Source organism: Sminthopsis crassicaudata, chromosome 1, assembly GCF_048593235.1.
Source record: "Sminthopsis crassicaudata isolate SCR6 chromosome 1, ASM4859323v1, whole genome shotgun sequence".
In the NCBI taxonomy this organism is placed as follows: domain Eukaryota; kingdom Metazoa; phylum Chordata; class Mammalia; order Dasyuromorphia; family Dasyuridae; genus Sminthopsis; species Sminthopsis crassicaudata.
In genome coordinates this window covers 605,271,947-605,276,957 of record NC_133617.1, presented here as the reverse complement: position 1 = coordinate 605,276,957, position 5,011 = coordinate 605,271,947, and the positions used below count along the sequence as shown (strand labels likewise).

The 5,011-nt window shown below is 34.8% G+C and overlaps 1 long non-coding RNA gene across 1 annotated transcript; it reads right to left on the bottom strand.

The window, feature by feature from the left end:
* Nucleotides 1-2,648: 2,648 nt before the first annotated feature.
* Nucleotides 2,649-4,494, bottom strand: LOC141555486 (uncharacterized). The gene is made up of 3 exons (XR_012486203.1): nucleotides 4,293-4,494; nucleotides 3,905-4,089; nucleotides 2,649-2,761 (listed from the first exon to the last, which is right to left on the bottom strand). It is a non-coding gene; the product is annotated as an uncharacterized LOC141555486 (long non-coding RNA).
* Nucleotides 4,495-5,011: the final 517 nt, after the last annotated feature.

Here is a 5,011-nt window from a genome sequence, read left to right as displayed (position 1 = left end):
TGTCACTCTTTGCAAATGATATGATGGTATACTTAGAGAACCCCAGAGATTCTAATAAAAAGTTATTAGAAATAATTCACAACTTTAGCAAAGTTGCTGGATACAAAATAAATCCACATAAATCCTCAGCATTTTTATACATCACCAACAAAATGCAACAGCAAGAGATACAAAGACAAATTCCATTCAAAACAAATGTCGAGAGTATAAAATATTTGGGAATCCATCTACCAAAGAAAAGTCAGGAATTATATGAGCAAAATTACAAAACACTTGCCACAAAAATAAAGTCAGATTTAAATAATTGGAAAGACATTCAGTGCTCATGGATAGGCCGAGTGAATATAATAAAGATGGCAATACTCCCCAAGCTAATCTATTTATTTAGTGCTATACTAATCAGACTCCCAAGAAACTATTTTAATGACCTAGAAAAAAATAACAACAAAATTCATATGGAAGAATATAAGGTCAAGAATTTCAAGGGAATTAATGAAAAAAAGTCAGATGAAGGTAGACTAAGGTATACCTGATCTAAAGCTATATTATAAAGCAGCAATCACCAAAACCATTTGGTATTGGCTAAGAAATAGACCAGTCTATCAGTGGGAACAGATTAGGTACAAAGGGCAAAAAGGGTACATCTATAGCAATCTAGTGTTTGACAAACCCAAAGATACCAACATTTGGGATAAAAATTCATTATTTAAAAAAAAAAACTGTTGGGAAAACTGGAAATTAGTATGGCAGAAATGGATCCACAACACCATATACCAAGGTAAGATCAAAATGGGTCCATGATTTAGGCATAAAGAATGAGATCATAAATAGATTAGAGGAACAGAGGATAGTCTACCTCTCAGACCTGTGGAGGGGGAAGGAATTTATGACTAGAGGCGAACTAGAGATCATTATTGATCACAAAATAGAAGATTTTGATTACATCAAACTAAAAAGTTTCTTTACAAACAAAACTAATACAAACAAGATTAGAAGGGAAGTAACAAATTGGGAAAATATTTTTACAGTTAAAGGTTCTGATAAAGGCCTCATTTCTAAAATATATAGAGAACTGACCCTAATTTATAAGAAATCAAACCATTTTCCAATTGATAAATGGTCAAAGGATATGAACAGACAATTCTCAGAGATGAAATTGAAACTATATCCACTCATATGAAAGAATGTTCCAAATCACTGCTGATCAGAGAAAAGCAAATTAAGACAACTCCGAGATACCAGTACACACCTGTCAGATTGGCTAAAATGACAGGAGCAAATGATGATGAATGTTGGAGGGGATGTGGGAAAACTGGGACACTAATTCATTGTTGGTAGAGTTGTGAAAGAATCCAGCCATTCTGGAGAGCAATTTGGGACTATGCCCAAAAAGTTATCAAACTGTGCATATCCTTTGATCCAGCATTGCTGCTATTGGGCTTATATCCCAAAGAAATACTAAAGATGAGAAAGGGACCTGTATGTGCCAAAATGTTGTGGCAGCTCTTTATGTAGTGGCTAAAAACTGGAAAATGAATGGATGTCCATCAATTGGAGAATGGTTGGGTAAATTGTGGTATATGAATGTTATGAAATATTATTGCTCTGTAAGAAATGACCAGCAGGATGAATACAGAAAGGTTTGGAGAGACTTACATGAACTGATGCTGAGTGAAATGAGCAGAACCAGAAGATCACTATACACTTCAACAACAATACTGTATGAAGGCATATTCTAATGGAAGTAGATATCTTCAACATAAAGAAGATCCAACTCACTTCCAGTTGATCAATGATGGACAGAAACAACTATACCCAGAGAAGGAACACTCGGAATTGAATGTAAACTGTTAGCACTACTGTCTTTCTACCCAGGTTACTTATACCTTAGGAATCCAATTCTTAACATGCAACAAGAAAATTGGATTTACACACATATATTGTATCTAGGTTATACTGTAACACATGTAATATGTATAGGATTGCCTGTCATCTAGGGGAGGGGGTAGAGGAAGGGAGGGGAAAATTTGGAAAAATGAATGTAAGGGATAATGTTATAAAAATTATTCATGCATATGTACTGTCAAAAAATTTATAATTAAAAAATTAATTTAAAAAATAAAAATAATAAAAATCCATATAAACAAATGAGGAGATTAAAACAGATTATTTCTAAGATGCCTTCTAGCTCTAAGATTCTGTGAATCTATTAATGAGATCTTTAGACATGAAAGCAGAAAATTTGAGGGATTCTCCTAATTATACTGCTCAGATAGCAGAATCCTCTTCTTATCTGGAGAGCTAGCATTGCTCAGGAATGGAAAAAGGATGAGGAATGTGTGGTCTGGGGACAGTCTTGTCATAGATCAAGAGAGCTGGTATTTTGTTTGCTTTTTCCTTTTAAAAAGAAATTAAAAGTTTTCAGGTAGATTAATGAGGACTAGTAAAGAAGCAGGAAGATGACTTTAAAAAGAGTGTGGGTGTTGAAGGAATAAGAAGAGGGTTGGAGGAAGGGGAGAAATGTCTCCTCTATATTATTAGGGCAGCTACGTAGAACAGAATCCATTCTCCTTTCTGGCTCATGATGCTGATTGGGTGGGAACAACTGAGTCACACAGTGGAAATAGTGAGTCAAAGCTTCTCTTTACCTTCTATTTTTTTCCTACACCAAATAGGATTCCTTATATGGCGACTTGTTTTTCTGAGAGGTGTCATATTCTTGGGGATGATGTTCATCTGTAAGCAAGTTTCCAGATGGCACCTGAGGGAAGGTTTTCTTTAGGTTAGATAAGAAAGATTGATTCAGAGGTAATACTCTCTTCTCGTTGAAAAGTATGTACCTGGGTGCATTTCTTTCAGCACGTATGATAGAAAAACAACCCAGTCTCAGTCCTAATCAAAAGGGTTGAATAACAACCCTCAGTTTTACCTTTTGAAGTGTTGTTTGATGAGAAATGGGAATGGGAAAGAATCATAGATTCATTTTAGCAAATGATTTCAACTATTCATACTGCATCCCACTCTCTACCACCAGATCCTTAACCAGAAGTGCTAACAACCACTTAAAATGATATTTATAGTATTTCCTGTCTTATTCTCAACCAATTTTCTTTTGCTGGCTGCCCTTAATCCCCAGGAAGAAGGCAAAAGAAGTGTGGAGGAGTGTGATTTAATCACATACACTGGTTGGCTAATAATACCAAATGTTCAACAAAGTAGTTTGAAGTCAAGTTGCTATAGATAATAGGGAATCACTGATGATTTTTTGAGCAGGAGTGACATCTTTCCATATCTCATAGTTTCCATAGAACATGAATATAGGATTTTTACCTATAATAATAGGTTCCTCCTAGAATACTGGCTTTGCCATATCCCATGTGACTTTGGTTAGACAAACTAACCTAGTCCTTGAGACCTGTTTCCTCATTTATAAAATGAGAAGATTGAAGCAGGTGCTCTTTAAAGCTCTTTCCACAACTAAATACTCTGATTCTTGGAATGGAAGAGTCAGATGTCAGTTTGTTGGGAATTTGGGGCTACTTAATCTTCCTTGTAAACCTATCCCAAAATATATTTGCACAACAAATGCCAGGACTCTAAGACCTCTGATATAGAAGACGAGTTCCAGGTATAAATCTTGCTCACCTTGCCAATGTTTTTTTTTTTTTTTAATGCCCAATGGAAATATGGTGTCAGGGATCACAAACATGGAAAAAAGACAGAGCTATCATAGAATACCAGAAACTTCTAGTGTCATACAGAAAGGATCTCACCTGGTTTTCTTGTGTCCCTTCCTATCAATACAATCAGAGGGAAAGCTACAGTACCCATACCTGTTTTATCTCTTGCCTCCAGTAAGCCTAAGACCAAGTAAAATCATATAAATGGTAAAAAGTAGAAGTACCTGTGTTGTTTCCATTGAGCCACATTGCTTCCCAAGCTATTACTTGATCCAGTAGTCATCTTTAAGTCATCTGCAAATCATTCTTGATAGGACTAATGCTAGTAGTATTACATGCCCCAATGGTTAGTTGCTGAAGTTATACAAATGACCACCTGCTCTACCTGTATGTGTCTTGAAGGTTGAACCTGAGAGCAAGGTAAAAAAAATCATATGTTCCAAAATAATTATAACAATATTTTTGAGTGCATTTAATTTTGCTGTTTAAAAACATGAATTATTATGAGCATTTCTACATCTACAGAGAGAAAAAAGATTGTACATAAAACTGCTTATCCCTATTATGTACAGCTTGTTTGGTTTTTTTTTAAGGTATATAATTTGTTCTTACTTAATTTAATGTGTAACTTTTAAGTTTTCCTCCTTGTCTGTGATTTTATCTGATTTTTCCTTTCTCTTCTGTGAATTTTTTTAAAAAATGCTTCAGTGACCCTCTTTTATCTCTTCTTTTTGTCTTTTTTTTTCTTTTTTGCAATCTTATCCCAATTCTCCACCTCATCCCTTCAGACTTCTCCATTCCAAACTCCTTTCCGTCTTTGCTGAAAAGAAAAAAGAAAAATAAATATAGCACTTTCATGGTAGCAACATACCAGAAGAAAAGTAGGTGTCCATCAATTTAAGAATAGGGAAACAAATTGGGAAGGTGACATATGAAGGGAATGAAATAAAGATATGAATAATGGAATGTTACTGAGCCATAAGAAATGATGAATGAGGAGTATTCAGAGAAAGTTACACTTATATATACTAATGCATACTAATAAATTGAACAGAAACAGAACAATTTACATAACCACCATAATATTGAAAGGCTTAGGAAAACTGATTAATACAATGTCCGATTATGACTTTAGAGAATTTATGGTGAAGTTAGTCAACTGATAAGCATCCAAGTGCTTACATTCACCAAGCATTGTGTTAAAGATTCCAATTTTTAGGCAGAAACTATGTTATAGGTGAAGAAGGAGGCAAAGCATATATGTGTAGACATGGCCAATGCATTGATTTGTTCTGCTTGACTATCCTTATTTGCTCCAGGGTGTCATTGGG